This window comes from Lonchura striata, chromosome 7, assembly GCF_046129695.1.
Source record: "Lonchura striata isolate bLonStr1 chromosome 7, bLonStr1.mat, whole genome shotgun sequence".
Classification (NCBI taxonomy): domain Eukaryota; kingdom Metazoa; phylum Chordata; class Aves; order Passeriformes; family Estrildidae; genus Lonchura; species Lonchura striata.
Genome location: NC_134609.1, coordinates 18,629,739 through 18,647,156, shown reverse-complemented (window position 1 = coordinate 18,647,156; position 17,418 = coordinate 18,629,739).

Here is a 17,418-nt window from a genome sequence, read left to right as displayed (position 1 = left end):
CCCGGAGAGCATCCCGGAGAGCAGCCCGGCCATAGCCGTGTCCGCAGCCCGGCCCCGGCGCCGCCCGGGACGAGCCCTCGCACAGCCCCGCAGGTGCCCTGAGCCCCCGGCCACGCTGCCTCGCAGCACCGGCCTCCTGTCTGCCTGCCCCGCCAGCCCGGCTGCACACACAGATACTGCACAGCACTGCCAGGGCTTGCACACGCCGGCACAAAAAAAATATCGGCTCCCACTCTGCTGAGCCGCAGATCAGCACCTGGGTGCTCACAGCCCGTCTGCTTGGGCACCGTGTCCCGTGGCAGCCCCTGCCCCATCATCCCACCTCCTCTCTCACCTGTGGGTAGGAGAAACAGGAGATGCCCTTGAGCAAAGCAGAAGCTCTATAATAAAATAAAATCAGAAAAGATTTTATTATTTCTGCATAAAACAACTTATTTAAAATATGGCTTCACTCCACTTTAGTTTCTGAAATTTTATAATGCCAGAGCACAACACCCCACTGAATGAATGCTTCTGGAGCAGAATATCTACATCTTGTCTTTCAAAGAATATTTCAATCCCTTAAAATGAGTAAGTCAATTTCAACAGTAAAATTTTTCCTTTAAACATCACATTCCTACAGGAAGTTTTGGCTTCAGCAAAACATACATTTAAAAAAATAGTGAAAGCTATGTTCCTGTCATTTTGTGAGTTTTCCTAATTGCCACCATGAGAGAACTTGGTTAGCTCCAAGTCCACATTTGCTTCCAGCTCAAAGCCAGAGGACAACCCAGGGCAGCAAGTCTGTGCACCCCAAAAAGGAATATATCCACCTACCTAATCAGGCTCAAACCTCTCCTGCCACTGCAGCTTCTTGGGAACAGCCAGAGGTTTGCTATTTCTCTAAAACCATTCTGCACATTAGTTTTGGGGTCCCAGGAATCCTAGCTTGGCTTATGGACCACTCATGGCCATGCTTGCCTATTCTATGTCTACTCATTCCCATGGGCACTCAGGAGTTTCCCCTAATTTTTCCTTTAGCATCAGCACCTGCTGATGGATGTCAGGGGACCTGTAACCTGCTCAGGCACTGACACCTGGTGACCTGGTGCATTGAAGGTGGTTTCCTAAGGGTGTGGAATACCAGTGGGGGAAAGGACAGGCACTTCTATGTCAAGGCATGGACTTCTGCACAGCCAAGGAAACGGGTTTGGGACATCTGACATGCAGAGATAGCTGCCATTCCCAAAGGCAGCAAACCTCCTTTGCCCTCTCAGCAGTGAGCCTGGCTCAAGTGTTGGGATGGAGACACTGGAGGTGTTGCAGAGAGCTGCTCTGCCATGCTGTACCCAGGCTGGCAGGCAGCTGTGGAGCTGTGCCCATGGGGCTGAGGAGACTGCAGCACAGCCGGTCCCAGCTGGACCCCTCGGGACAGGGTGTGTCCCCCGGCACAGCCAGGAGAAGGCCAAGGAAAGGGAGTCCAGCTCTCTTGCAGGGAGCCCAGCGCTGCGGGTAGCTTCTGGACCTTGGTGTAGGAGCAGATTTGCTGAAAACAATTTATTTAATATCAAAAATAATTTCTTACAGCGTTTCAGCTGGCGTCAGCCAAGCGCTTACTCACCCGGGAATTCAAACAAAGGCAGGGCTGGCGCCCAGCCAGGGGGTCGGGCGCTGGGTGGTCGTGTCCATCCCGGCCTTGGACACGCCTCTGGGTCACTTGCGGGCTTGTGGCATGATGTCTCCATTTATTTATTGGAAATGTTTGAACAGGAAATGCTAATGGTTTGGGTTTGTGGAGACAGCTGGAGGGGTCCGGACGGAGCTGCTGAGAAGGGGAGGGTGCGCTGGGACAGGGCAGGCCAGCAGAGAAGGGGGAATCAGTGCTGCCCCTGGGGATTTGTCCCCTGTGTTTGTGGTGAAGAGCCCAGCGGGAGGTGAGACCAGGGAGGGCCCTGCCAGCTCTGCTGCCTCCTCCTTCACTGCTGCCTGCATCCCACAGCGCAGGGGTGCACGGCAATGGCGCTGGCAAAGTGGTGAAGGAGGAGCAGCAACCACAGGGCATGGCACATCTCATCCCATCGCCGGCCGCCTGGGTGTCCATTAGCGTGGGAGAGATGTGAAAATGCTGCCTCCCCCTGCAAGGGGGTCGAGAGGTTCCTATGCAGCCCAGCTCTGGAGCGGGCTGTTCCTGCATTTGCTGATAACAGCGGAGGTAAAGCCTGACCCAGGAAAGCAGGCAAGATCCGCAGAGATAAACTCCCCGCAGCAAGACAAAGGCACTGACCTCCTCACTGCAGGAGCTGCTGCATTCCCACAAGCACAGCAACAATTGCCCAGGAGCTGCCCTGAGACCTGCACCCAGCCCCACTGGCCAGACACTGGGAAAGGCCCCGCAGCAGCCAGGAACACCTCTTGTCAGGATCACGGCACAGAAACCACAGCTTGGGGTTTTTAACCAAATCTACTGTCCAAACCATTTTTCTTAGCAGTGAGAGCGAAGAGCTTGCTGTCATTGCTTGCTCTTCATTCAGCATCTTGGCCCTGCTGCATTGCACAGCCAGAGGGATGCTGTACAAGCACCCCTTTGTATTTCCTACCTCACACTTCTATCCGCACTTTTGCAGTACAAACAGGCTTTCAGTTTCATTCCCAAACACAGCCGAGGGTCTTATGCACTCACTGATGCAATTCAGGTGTGAGTGCCTGGAGCCCCACACACCCAGAGCACACCCAGGGTACTGAACAGCAGGCAGGAGCTCAGCTCTGTCTCCCCCTGCCTTGCCTGGGTCCCACCCATGGTCCGGGAGGCTGGAGCCTGCGTGGCATTTCCCCATGTCAGGTCTGCCCCAAGACAGCACCAGCTGAAAAAGGCAGAGGCACTTAATAGGATTTGCAGAACACAGCTCAGTTACACACCATACGGCTGCTGTCTCAGGCATGTTTTTAAAATCTTTATCTCTGCATCATTACACACTGATCTACATTTGAAAAGAATCCCTTCGGTTCCCTACCTCTGAAATGAGGATAACTATCCTTCACCTCATAGCAGGGTTATGAGGATAAACAGATTAAAGACTGTGATATTGTTGCAAAGAAGGTTAAACAAGCCCCTGTGACAGACAGCCCAGGGGCAGGGACCAGCATCAGAGCCATGCAAGCCGACCCACGTCTGCACCATGCTAATGACCCCAAAATCTCAGCGACAGGTTTGCTACTGTCTGCCTTCCCAGGACGCAGTCCCCAGCCAGCTGCACGCCTGCAGAGGGGACAGTGCCCCAGCCCGGGATGTGCACCTGTGCCCTGAGAAAGGGGCAGGGGTGCAGGGGGCGCAGGGGCTGCGAGGTGCTCATTAGTAGCACAAAGTTTCCAGAGGACATCAGAGATCCAGGCGCAGCAGCAAGGGCCTGTGCCAGTGGGGTGCAGCAGGGCAGCTGTTCCCTCTGCACATCCCTCCCTGCAACCTCAGAACAGGGCAACCCTCTCCTACTGCCCACAGTCCTGCCCATCCCTGTCCCTCTGGGTGCCCTGGGCTGGCAGGGACAGCGGGGAGATGTGCACTTCTGCAGAAAGAGCTGGTGGGGGAGAGAATGAGCCGGACAATTACTGTCTGGAAAGTCTCACCCGGATCCCTAGTAAAATAATGGCACAAATATTAAGAAAAGGAGCTCTGTAAACATCTAGAGGATAATGAAACCATGAGCTATAAGCAGGATGGGATTTGTAAATAAAGGGCTGTGCCAAAAACAACAAGCCCTCCATAATTGTTTTGGATAGAAGGACAAGATTAGTGCGGGAAGGGGACTTGGCGGATGTCATGAGAGAAGACCTGGGAGCACAGGGCTTGTCCTCCTGCCTGGCCATTAGAGTCTCTGGCATGTTTGGGCAGGTTTAAGGAGGCTGACCTGTACAAAAGGTGCCCCTGATGGCATGGCTGGCACCTGGGAACATACGTGATCTCTGCAGCTGGACACCTGCACTACCCCAGCAGCTGTTCACACTTTGGCCACCTCAGAGATGAGAGGAGAGAGCACAGCTAAACCTGAGACCCCAACCCAAATGAGACATATCTCACCATCACATCTCACAGGGCTGGGACCCATGCAGTGCAGGAATAAGCCAGCTGGACAGTTATGGAGTGCAGAATGAGAAACAAAACTGAGCAAATCCAGGAGCAGGAAAATAATGCTGCCATCTTCCATGATGTTCCCCAGTTTTGGACAAAACTGTGTCTTTTGTGAACATCAAAATGGCACGTTCTGCAGGACTGCAGTGTTCCCTGGTTCTCTCAAGTACCAGCTTTTTGGCCAGACATACAGGAAATGTGCATGCACCTCCTTGCAACCAGCCCTTTGAAATGCTACTGTAAAAGTACACGTAAGCACCACCAGTCATCTGCACTGCACAGGACAAACTCGTCCAGTGTAGACATTGCACAGAAGGAAAAACAGAAGCCTGGCCAAAATGTACCTGATTTTGTACTGGAGCCTTGGGTCTCTGCAGCAGCAGCGGTGCCGGGCTGCTTAATGCGCGCACTGCATGCCGCATGCAGGGCAACGCACGCTCACAAAGCCAAGCTGAAATGCACCATATATGGTGAAGGTATTATTAGTCCATGGCTTCTTCCTAGGACCTTCTGAGAGAATCCTGCTTGAAAATAGGGAACAAGGAGGTTTGACTGTGTCTCAAGCAGGGACTTGAACTGCCCACAGGACCAAAAGCAATGGCTTCAAAGAAACAGGGAGCAGTGAGGTGTCAGACCCTTGGGTATCTGTGAGGTGCTTAACAATATTCTGGTTAAGTACTTGTCTTAATTAATACTGACTGCTCATCCAATACCTCCACCCTGACTGGCCTCCAGAAGTTGTCCTCAACAGGGAGATGTTGCTGCAAAGGTGTCAGCACTGGAATCCAGGTACCCAGTGCAGGCACAGGCCAGCTCAGAGGTGGCCTGTTCACTGCTGCCAACCTTGGCTGCAGCCCTACAAGTCATGGAAAAGATGGAGTACCTAGCTGTGGGTTTTGGCTGAGCTGAATGCCAAACTGGGTGTGCTGGCAAAGAAAGTGGGCTGTCCCTCTGGGTGGAGGGGCTAACAGAAGACTCTGCTTGTTTGGGGTCCTGAGGGCGAGCAACTGGATGTGAGCTCAATGCTGGGACCACATGGTAAATGCAGTCCTGAGCATCAGAGCTGCATCTGGAGTGCAGCAAATGGGAGTTGTGAGGTAGTGCTCTGAGCAGCAGAGGATGGGATACTAACCCTGAGATACTGTGAATAGCCTGGTGCCCCACTATAAAAAGATCCAGGTGAAGTGAGAGATGTAAATGTGATTCTCACCCCTCCGTATTTCCCATAGCATCCTTGCAGACAGAGTGGGGAGGTATGGGCTGGAAGGGGAAAGACACAAGGTGGCTTGAAAACTGAGTGAAGTGATGGAATCTGCATCTTCAGACATTTCCAAAATTCAATGGATCAAGGCCCAACCAGTGGGCTGTACTGCCAGAGTTCCTGAGGCCAAAATTATTCTGTGAAATGAGAGAGAGTGCAGAAAACAGGCACAGAAAAGACACACTTGCAGGAGAATGCACCCCACAGTGACAGAATCAAGCTCAACCTGTTTTCTTCTTAAAAAAGCTCAAGAAATTTGACTGCTATGCACAAGTACTCTCATAGTAAGAAAATACCATGTGCTAACGTCTTTTTATTCTAGCCAAAAAAGGCAGAACAAGAATCAATGGTTGGAAATTAAAAGCCAGACAACCCTGCATACAAAATACGACATACATTTACTGAGCAATGCTGATTAGCTGGTGGATTAACCGTCAGTGATTAAATAAGACCAAACCATGAACTCCCTTGCTCCTCCAGACCAGATGCTTTTGTGCATTAGTGAAACCCCAGGTTATTTGGATCCAGAAAGAGTAACAAGACAAGGCAGTCGGGTAGATCAGCATAGGTGATCTAATGACTAACTCTGATCTTAAACATCGTGAGTAAAAATACATCGTGTTACTAATACACATAGAAAAATTCCCATTGCACAAGCTCAGTGTAAACACTGCAAGTTGACATCTGCAAACCCACAGATGGAGGGGGACAACAGTTGTTGCTCCTGTTTTAGAAACAGAAAAACACCCAGCCCACGGCCGACCCGCAGGGGCCTTGTGACAGGACTGGAACCAGGAGTGAGGCACGAGCTTGGAACACCAGGAGTCTGTCAGCAGGCAAATTCATGAGAGACATGGGCTCTGCCCCAGGATGCTCCTGGACACTGTGCATCAGACATGTGGAACACTGGGGTGGGAAGAAATGGTCTCTCTGCACAGAGCTTCGGGGGATCACACAAAGCATATCACCATTCCAGGAAAAGTAGGGTCAGAGTGATGTACAGAAACAGGGGAAAATTTGGATAGTAAACACCAAAAAAACCAAAACCCAAAAACCCAAACAAACAAACAAAAACTCCAACCCCCCAAAAAAACCCACAGAAAAAAAACCCAAACCAAACCAAACCAAACCAAAACCAAAAAAAAAAAAAAAAACAAAAAAAAAAAACCAAACAAACCAAAAAAACCCCAAAAAACCAACAATAACCTAATGGAAACCTTCACAGCTGAAGCCAAACACACCTGGCAAGGACCAGTCCTGAATAGACTGGCCACAGGCAAAATGATTTTCCCCTCTTTTTAGTACCTGTATTCGGAGAATTATAAAAAATAAGCCTGGAAGGCCCTTGAAAGGTCACCTAGCCTGTCTGCCTGCCCCCAAACAAATCAAACCCTTCCTGGTGGAGCTTTTGTCTAAACGCTTCCTAAAAGAAGCCTCTAGTGGTGACGACGGCTCCCAGGAAAAACAAGTTTTAATCCCTTTTACCGCAATCATTGCAGGGTGAGTCTATAGCTTCTTCTACCCACCTGAAAACAAGGAATAGTCTATTATCTCATACTTTGTAGCAGGGCTTTATGCATTTAAAGACTTTTATCTTATTTCCCTGTAGTCTTTGTGTTGTGATACTAAGCCACCCTTCAGCCTTCTCCAGTATGTCATGTTTTCTGAATTTCTGATCTTGTTCTTCCCTGGGCTTTCTCCAAGAACAGCAACTTGAAACACTGAGCCCCAAGTGGGATTCAGTGCTGAGTCTGACACTCTTTAAATGCAGCAGGATCCCATCAGGTGTCTTACAAACACCTTGTTCACATGTCCTGGTCTGATTTTGCTCTTCTCACTTGGGCTGCTGCTGTCTCACGCTCCCTGCAGGACCCACTTTCACCTCCAGCTACTTTCCCACAGAGCAACCTTACTCATTCCCCAGCCAGTGCCTGCAATGTTGATTTTTCCCAACTCACAGAAGAGCCTTATATTTGTTCTTATCAGCAGGTTTATTTCAGGTTTCTTCAGGTTCTCAAGAGAATCATTCTTGCAGACTGGTGCTGCAGGTGAAAATCACTGATGAAAGCACCAACTACCCCTAAAACCGAGACCAGGCCCTGCTGAGAACTGAGCATGGGAATTGCCCTTTCAATACCTTTTCCCAGCCAGATGTGCCCTCATGTAGATGCACACTCATCTACACCACATTTCTCCATTACTCACAAGAATTTGAGAATTTCATATGGAAATGGGACTAAACTCCTGTGAAAGTCAAGATTTAGAACATCTTGTCTTTCATATGTCAGCCAGCAGAAAAATCCTCAGGTAGAAAATTTGGTTGATTCAGCTGTTAGCTGATGGCCAAAGCTGTCACTTACTGGTTCATTATCCCTGCTCTTGTGTCACTTAATGATGTATTTGCCTGTCTTCAGTCTGTTTATGATCTGTTTATGTCAAAGGTCCCATTTTCTTTGCTTCTGCATCCCTGGTCTTGAGTAAAGCTCAGGAACTTGGAAAGCCACAAAGATTCATTTGGGGGAGAAAAAAAAAAGGGAGGGAAAAGAAATACTCAACAACTACATCCTCAGAACTCACATGTTTATCCAAATTCATCCGAACCTTCTGGGGACAGTGACTTTTTAGGGTAAAATGAAAACAAGTTCAAGTGACTTTTCCATCCCTGAAACAGCAAAGTAATTCCAGCCAATCTGAGACAATTTTCCAATAAGATTTCCTGCAACCTCACAGTGATTAAAGGAAATAACATTGTGAATAAAGGGACATTCTTCAAAGTCAATGAAGGAGCCACAAGCTGTACATTCTCACAGAGGGCCGGAAAGCGCCGGCGCGAGGTGGATTTTGCGGTGCGTGGCCCCCCAGAAGGAAGAGGGTGGGCTGCCACTCCATCCCTCTTCCCCAGGCAGGGGTTGTGACCGGGCTTCTCCCGGGGCAGGCGGGGAGGGAACAGCGTCCCCAGGCTCTCTACGCTTGAGGCCAAAAGGCTTGGCCCCACAAGCTCTGGCTCCCACCTCCAGGTGAGAATTGGACAGGTTTGGAGTCAGGTGGCAAGGGGCGAGAGCCCACTGATCTCTCAAATCCCAGTGTGACTATGCAAAGAGCAGTGTGCCACCACGGCTGTTTCATGCCACAACCTCCCTAGGAACCTGCCCGTGCCTCGCTTTGCCTCAATCAATGCCTCAATGCCTTTGCCTGGTGTTGACATGGGGATGTGAACGGGCCCAAAGAGCCGCTTGGGCAGAGGCGAGAGCACTCGCCCGCTGGGCGAGCGGGTCCTGCCCGTGGCCACCCCTGTCCCTGCAGGTGCCCCGACACGGAGCCTGCAGCCCAAATGACCAGGCAAGGGCACTCGTAAAAGCCCACCTTGCTAGCTAAAACAAAGAGAAGGGCGTAAGAAGGAAGGGAGAGGAGCTGGGGTGAAAGGTGAGAGGGGCTCCCTGGCAGCCTAAACACACATGCTTCAGTTGATGCTGTGTAATAAGGGAATTAGCTAATGAGCTTACTGCAGCACAGGGACAAGTCCTTTAGAAATATCATGGCCACCTGGGGAGGCTTGCAGAGGAGCCAGGCGGCCTTAATCGGCAGTGCTGGAAATACAAGCCCCCTCTGCCCCTCCCCAGCCCTGCTTCCTCCCTGGGCAGCGTGTGTCCCGGGTGCCACAGAGGGCCGACACAAATCCAACAAGAACTGGGCATGAAAAGGATCGTGAAGCGTGGTTTTAAAAAAAAACCCAGCCCGTGCTCACGGCTGATCTTAGGGAGATGGGGATGGGGCTGCTCGGGGACCAGTGCGATCCAGCTGCCCCTGGACAGACAGCAGAAGGGATTCCAGAAGTATGGACTGCCTTTCCTGCACTGCCGGCAGTGATGGATATGTCAGACCAAACCAAAAAGCTCCAAAATATGGATTGGGTGGTTTTTTGCAAATCGTCCAAACACAGCCTTATAAAATCTGAGGTGAATGCATATTCATCTCTAAGTGCTTGTGAATGTGCTAATTTGAAGGGAAGTGGGTGAGAGAATCTGATGTTGAAAGTCACTTAGAACAATGCAAACACTAAATATACAAATACTCATCAAATACTTATTTAGAGAGTGGCTTTAGACAGTGAACAGGCTGGGTTGAAAAAAAAATTATTTGCTGATAAATATGGAACTAATTGAGGAATTTGGGCATGTGGCAGTATTTTCTGGAATTAGAGGAGGGGAAATATGAAAGCATCAAAGACAGAACACTTCTCCAGTGAGAAAAGGGACAAGCACAAACCTCAGCCAAAAATAAGACTCCACTTAAAAATTACTCTCACACTAGTGAAGACATGACCAAACCAATGTATTCACTTGAAAAATGTAAATTGATTATTATTATTATCATGTTGAGGCAGCATTATTATTAATGACGTAGAAAATAAATTATAAAAATTACATTTATTCTGTAAAAGAATTGCTTACAATTTTCTAGTTCAAAAATAATTAGATTGACAACTATTCTATGGAGCCCAATTTCATTTAACTTTTCAAAGGGATAATTTGAAACAAATTTTCCTTTCTGTTTTCTAAAGCAGAAAGCTGTTTGACATTTGAAAGCATTGTGTTTCCAGGTTTCCCTTGTCCTTTTTTTCTCTGCTGCCCTGAAGCTGCTTTATGATGGCTGACATTCATGCTGGATTTCCTCCTCTTTTCTGATCCTTTATTCCCTACTCCAAGCTTTACAAAATTTTAGCATTCTTGTAAAAGAAAAAAAAAAACAAACCCTAAATGCAATATTGCTTCCTCAGCCACTGGAGAATTGTAACAATAAAAGTAAAAGAAGAAATAAAAAAAAATTGTCAACATTTAAATAATTTTTCAGCTGTAGTAGAAACAATTATGCCTACTCAGAAAATGGTGAGACCGATAGCAAAATGATATTTGTTTGTTTGTTTGTTTGTTTGTTTTGGGTTTTTTTGTGTGTGAAGATTTTTTTAATGAAATACTTTAGTTGGGGTTTTTTGGATTTGTGTTTTGGATTTTTTAATTTGTTTTTTTGGTTTGGTTTGGCTTTTGGTTTTCTTGGGTTTTTTTTTGTTTTTTTTTTTCTGTTTGGTAAGGAAAAATCAGGGTCTGTTTTCTGAGCTGCTGCTTTCTGATTAGTCATGACAATTACGGCTCTGGGGTCCCAACCGCCTTGGGGATTCAGCTCCCACACTGCCACCTGGGAGTGAAATCTCTTGTCCTGCAACCAGACCGTCCAGCAGAAGGGGTGATGCTAGGGGGACCGTGGTTGCAGGGCTGAGGTGACACAAGCCACGGGGATGACCCCACTGCTGTGGCAGCAGCAGGTGTGTGGGGCTGCAGACACCCTGGCTCCACACTGGGGGAGATGCCAGTGCTGGGCACAAGAGCCTCACACACCTGCAGTGTGGCTAAACGGGGCAAAACTGCCACAGCTGGCGTTTGGGAAGGAGGGTGGGACATTCCCTTGCCTTTCCAGTTGGTCACCACTGCCCCGGCTCGGTGCACGGCGAGTGATGCCCCAGGTGCCTGCCCACGCAGGGACCACGGCCCCAAGAGTCGCCCTTCCCGGCAGGGTGAGGCCGATGGAAGCCGTGAACTCAGCCCCTCTCTCTGAGCAACAGGGTCCTTCCACAGCTCCCCGCTCCTCGGGTGTCCACTGTGGGGTAGGGCACAGCCCCACACCGAGGGCGGAGGACTGTCGCTCCACAGCCATGAAACAATAGTCAGTGTCGATTATTTATTTTCCAAATAAATCAGCGGGTCCTGCAGGAGAAGGGCTGGAAATCGGCGAGTTTAGATTAGACCCTCCCCAAACCCCGGCTGGGCCTTGAGCCGCTGTCAGGGCTGCAGAGAAACAGCAGCGAACTCTCACGCAAATGGCCTATAAAAAAGCCCCTGTCAAAGGCACCTTGACCTGGAGGCTCGCTGTGGTGCTGAGCTCCCCGTGGCCCTCCCCTCCCTGGGCCGCGCTCCCCTCGCATGATGTATTTCCCCTGCCTTTTTTAGAGCTGCATTATGTTAGCTCCAGGAAACAGCCTCTTCCTTCTTATAAACACAGCCCTGGGTTACTGACCAGCGGCCCTGCCACTCCACAGCCACTCTCTGTCCATCCATCACACCTCGCTGTCACCCTGGCAACATATCTCTTGGACCGGTCCGGCTCCAGGGATGGGAGAGGCAGGAGGGGGGGATAAGGGGGGGTCACATACACAGAGCACAATTCCAGCCTGCTGACTAATTCCCTGGAAACCCTGGGGCTGCACAATGAGAAAGCCTTTCCGAGGGTTTCTCGAGCGTTACTGGAAGGTCAGATGAAGGTCAGTGCAAGGACACGGCTCCTACTTTCCCCACCGTCAGCAAGGGCGGGTGCGCGGGGCGGACGCGGGTGAGTCGCGGGGGTACCACGGGTGCACGGTGGGAGGGATGTTTGGAGAAGGGAGCCTGGGCCCGGGCGGCCCTGGGATGCGGCACAGAGCCCACTCGGCACTGCGGGCGCAGGAAATGCGCCTGGGACGGGGCTGGCGGGGTGTCCTGGCAGCCAGACAGGCGTCAGCGCTTCCAGTGGGACAGGGCATGGCCGCTGGTGTGGCCTCTTGCCACCCTGGCGAGGGAGGGATGAGGAAGGGAAGAATTACTTTGGCCCCACGCGAACTCCCCACCACCTTTGCTATGGCCCCAGTGCCAGCAAAGTGCTGGCCTGACACAGCATCGCTGCACAGTGCAGGATGGATCCTGGGAAGGGCATCCCAGATGTGCTTGCATACCCATGGTCTCCAGTGTGCTGGGACATCAATAGCACAGGGAGAAGACAGGCACCATATCAAGAGATCCAGGTTGCTCTGTCAGTAGTGGCACAGGGACATATTTTGGCAGAATCTTTGAGCCATCCAGCCTCTTGTATGCATGGCTGAAGCACAGCAACCACAGCAGGAGAGGTCCAGCCATGTCCTGCTCCTGGAACACCACCCTTGTCCATCCCCACCTGTTTGTCCTTCATGTTAAGCCATTGTCTCCAGAGGAAATGCCATTTAAAGGCAGGTATTTCAGAAGAAATCGGAGATCACAACTCTCTGAACAACACAGCACTTCACTTCTGCCTGTTCCCTGCGTAAAGCTGGGAGTCAGGTTTACATAGGGATAAAACAAAAAAGGCAATGCTTTTAAGGACAGATCTTCACAAACCCAAACCAAAGCCCCATGAGGGCAAATCCTTTCTAATCCATGCTCTTCCTCAGAGGTGTAAGTGGAGTGGAAGGGTAGATGGGAGGGATTTAAATAGGGAAAACAGTTCCCCATCTCTTGGGTCTGGCAAAGGGCCTACTGATAGACTAAAAACAAGTTTGCAGAGAAGCCTGTGTGGGATAATCCAGCTACGGCCCCGGAGGGGATGAGAACAATTAGGAGTCCTCTCTCAAGTCTCCACTCCAGGATAGAAAAACAGTTTATAGTTTGGTCCAGAGTTGTTGTTAGAAAGTTCTGAATCATCAGGATACACTAACAATTTCTGCACAGTAATTGCCAGGATAATTCATTAGGCAGACTCAGAGATAAACTATTAACAGAAGCTTTCAAATCTCCTACCTGCCTTCCCATGTGCAGGACACAGGGGCTGCCCTATTTATACAGCGATGATCTGGGTTCAGGAGGGAACCACATGAGCAGCCAAGGCTAAATATGAAAAGTATTTCAAAGGAAAACAAAAGAATGGGTATTTATTAGACGTGTGCAGACCAATCACTTGCTCTGCCATTAACCTTTCCAGGCATGGTAATCAGCCAGGGAGCAGTTTGTCTTCACTGCCAATGAACATGCCACAGTCTTCAGCCACAGCAACCATTCTACTTCCAGAGAAAACTCCTGAGCTGGTCAGCCTCAAATCACATTTTGGAAGATGAAAGTGCAACAGCCACTGGCCGTGGATGCCTCTTGGAGGAAATGTCAGCCCCTAGACAAATGCCAGCAGAGTTGAGGAATGCCACCACACAGAGGCCTGCGCACCTCCCTGTGTACGCGCTCAGCCAAGGTTGCACAATAACTTCTACCAAAGCTGGTTCCTGCATCCTTTTTCAGCTCAATTTCCCTGAAACCACTCTCGCAAACCCAGAGCTGTGTACCATTTCTTTCACAGCTTTTCCAGCTCTGGGGTAGCCATGGCCAGGATGGCTTCATCTGCATGGGAACAGTCGGAGGAATCTTGATTAAGCAGGGAGAGAAGTGGGGACTGGCTGCCAGGCAGATGCCCTAAACAAGAGTAACTTATCAGCTCCGTTCCCAAGATGAGACATCTGTCACCACCTTGCACAGAGCCAGTCCAGCCACTTGCTCCTCACCAGCACGCCTGTACGGAAGCATGAGGGGCTTGCCTCTCCCAGAAGGAAGCCATAGAAATAGCCACCATATAATTTGCAAACTTTCTTCTAGAAAATGCTTTGCTTGGGCTAAGGAAAGCAGTACAGCCGCAATGCTTTGGGGGACAGTGCTGGGCAGGAGCAGGAGGCAGCGTGCAGCTGCGTTCCCAGCCCGCTGGGTTTGCCAGAGCCGGCCCCAGCGGCAGCGCAGGGAGGTCTCCAGCCCGGAGGAACACCGAGTGCTGCGGACAGCAAGGAACCACTCCGCCAGCACACACACAGCAAAGCCCGACACGGTTAATCCCTCCAGTTTATTATGTAATAAAACGCTTTCCAGACCTGTTAAAATTTAATTGGTTTAATCTTAATCGTTCCATTTTCTATGCCACATGCAAACACAGAGCCTGACCCTGCCACTCTCGTGTGAACTGTCCCGCGGGCTGTGGTGGGAGCAGGATGAAACCCGCTGACCTCAGCGGGATTACGTGCATGAATCAGAGCGGCAGGCCTGGGCTCGGAGCTGAAATCCAGCACTGGGCAGGTCGCCAGCACAAGGCCCAGGGTCCACTTAGGCTCCACTTAAGCGCTATGGGATGCAAGTGGTGCGCAGGCCTGCGGATGCGAGCGGCGAGCAAGCCTCATGCTGGGCCTCTGCTGAAGGATGAATTTCGGCTCAGCTTCTCAACCTCACGGACACAAACACACAGCAATGGCTTCTGAGACATGGAGCAAAGGTACTCCCAGAAAGGCTGTGGGATGTGCTCCATCAACACAGTGGTGTACGTGTGCCTGCAGCAGTGTCCTCCTCCTGCTGCACGGGGGACCCTCTCATTGCACGGTCAGTAACTGTGATTTATGACAGCTTCTAATCCAGAGGAAGAGGTGTTTTGCTACCCTCTGCACGTCCACAGTCATGGGGCTGTGTTGTGCAGCAGGGTAGCTTTGTGAAGCCTGGACATCCTTTGTGCACAAGAGATGCCAAATAAAAGCAGGCAGGAGGGGGTCCTTGGCACTGGCATTTCCTATCCTGCATTGCTTTAGATGAAGGATGACCTTTACCTGCTCCTACAAGATGGCTCTCACCAAGCTCAGCATGTCAGCCTTTGTTTCAGAAGCCCATCTGGCACTGAAATCAAGGGCAACCTCCCCTTTGGTGTCCAAGCCTTCCGAGTTCCCCTTGCTGCAATGGGCAGCACCCTTGTATTTGCTGTTCCTATCCCTCAAAATGCTGAACACTGAATGTTTCACACAGCTACTGGTATCCCTCAAACCAACATCCCACCTTAAAAATATATGCGTAGGATGCTAGAGTCTGGTTATGACCATTAGAAACACATTTATTTTCCACTGAGGCTTTGTTTTGGGATGCCTTTCGAAGTCATGCATCCCCACAAGAACTGTGAAGCAAAAGTAAATCAACCAATGTCAATGGAGCAAAAAAATACTGAAGAAAAGCAGGTATTTGCTTTTCTCAAGATATTTGTATTTCTCAAGAAAATGGGCATTAGTTGGGTGGTTCTCGGCCAAACCAAGCCAGCTGTTCTGAGAATTCGGAGAGATGCAGGCAGGTGTCAAGTGGCAGACCCGAGTGAACAGGGTGGTGCAGGCACTGCCTGGGCACAGATGGGACACAGCAGTGGGAGATGGAGCCAGCTTGTTGCTGGGTGAGCATGTTGCATCCCCTGCCCTCTTCTCTCCTGAGGAATACAGATAATGTTTATTGTTGTAAAAAAGTTGTAAAAAAGAGCCATTCCTGTGCAAGTGGCAGGGCAGGGATAAACGCCATAGTTTCCCCCGAGAGCCGTGACTGGGTGGGCACACTCAGCGAGTGAGTCCGGGCTGGGAGCGGCGGCGGAGCCGCCCCGTGTGCCCTCCTCACGGAGCCCCTCAGGGCGCGCCCGCCGGGCACCGGGAGGGCCGCCGAGGCTGCGTGCGGAGAGAGCCGCACCCTGGAGACGGCGGAGCGCCGTGCCGTGCCCTGCCGTGCCCCTGGACACGACAGGACCGCGGGGTCCGCTGCCGGCAGGTGACCGGACCGTGCGGAGCCGCTGCGGGCAGCACGGGACGCGGCCCCAGCGGCAGCCCCGGCAGCGGGTGGCTGTCCCGAGCCCCGGCGGCGGGTCGCTGTCCCGAGCCCCGGCGGCGGGTCGCTGTCCCGAGCCCCGGCGGCGGGTGGCTGTCCCGAGCCCCGGCGGCGGGTCGCTGTCCCGAGCCCCGGCGGCGGGTGGCTGTCCCGAGCCCCGGCGGCGGGTGGCTGTCCCGAGCCCCGGCGGCGGGTCGCTGTCCCGAGCCCCGCCGCCGCTCCGCGTCGCGTCGCCGGCCCCGCCGTGCGGGGGCGTCCCCGGCGCGCTGCGGTTCTCACATAAATCAGGATCGAACTCCTGGGAAAGGGCCATCCTTCACCGGGCGCTGCTGACAGAGAACGAGAACCAGACGGGCCCTGAGATAAACCACGGCGCGCAGCGTTTACACAAGGGCAGGCTCTGTGTAAATAGAGCCGGGCGCGGGGGGCAGCTCCCGGCGGCGCGGTCCGCTCCGGCTGCGGCCCCAGCCCGCGGGCCGCCGGGCTCCCGGGGCGGCGGGCAGGTGGGTGCCGCCCGCCCAGCGCCTCCCGCCGCCGTGCCCCGTTGGCTCCCCGAGCACGGCGGCTGGAGACAGGGCCGGATTAGCGTGTTTGTTTGTTTACGGCCATTAGCGCGGGGCCGGCTCCAGCCCTCCGCACCCGCAGGACTAATGGAGCAATTAGCAGCCCTGGTGCTGATAGCATCGCCCCGAGCGAGACCCCCGGCCGCGGCCGCTGCTACCGGGCTGCCTGCGGCCGGCGCCCTAGGGTGGGAGCGGGCTGCTCGCTCCCTCGCCCGCCCGCCGCGGTGTGCGCGGCCGCAGCGGGGCTGCTGCTCGCTCCCCGGGCCGGGGGGGAGGCTCTCGGCGCTCTTGGCTCCGCTGCAGCATCCGCACGGCGAGCTCCATCCATTACAATAATCCCCTGTCTAAACAGAGCGCAGGAGCGGCCGGGACAACAAGGCCCTGCTGTAAACAGAGCTCAGGGGACGCCGCTAATGATATAAATAAAATAACCATTAATAGCCCGGTGACCCCAGCCCAGCCGGCTTGGGAAAGCCCTGCAACCCCAACCCGGGCTGAGACCCGCCGGCAGGTACCAGGGCTGCCCTGCTCCTTCCTCCCCCAGGTCTCTGTACCTCCGCACTGCTCGCCCCGGTCCGGTCGTGCTCCTCGGCGTCAGCCGCCTCGGTACGGGCACGGCCGGGCCCGACCATCTCCCCGCTTCTCCGGCCTTCCCAGCCTGAACTCACCGATCCGCCTCCACTACAGAGGGCATGCTGGCGCGGGGGAAAGCGCGGGTCAGTTACCGCACCGGGAGACATGCGGAGAATAGGGCGCTCAAGAAGAGGGCTGGCCGCGGCTTGCTCCCTCGGACGGGCATGGGTTCCCCGAGCAGTCCGTGTGGCCGGCAGCAGCACAAATGAGTGTGTCCCAGCGGGAGAACCACTCGTATCACCGGGGGAGACATCCCGATATACCGTTTATGCCCGACCCAGGTTCCCCGAGCCCGCAGGCCGCGCCCGGCGATCGGCCCGTCCGGGATCCTTGTGAGCGCCACGGCGCCAAACGAGCAGACCCTACCGGGGCGCGGCCCCGGCCCTCGGCACGGCGGCTGCTGCCCCAGGCGGACATCGGCAGTGGCCCGGC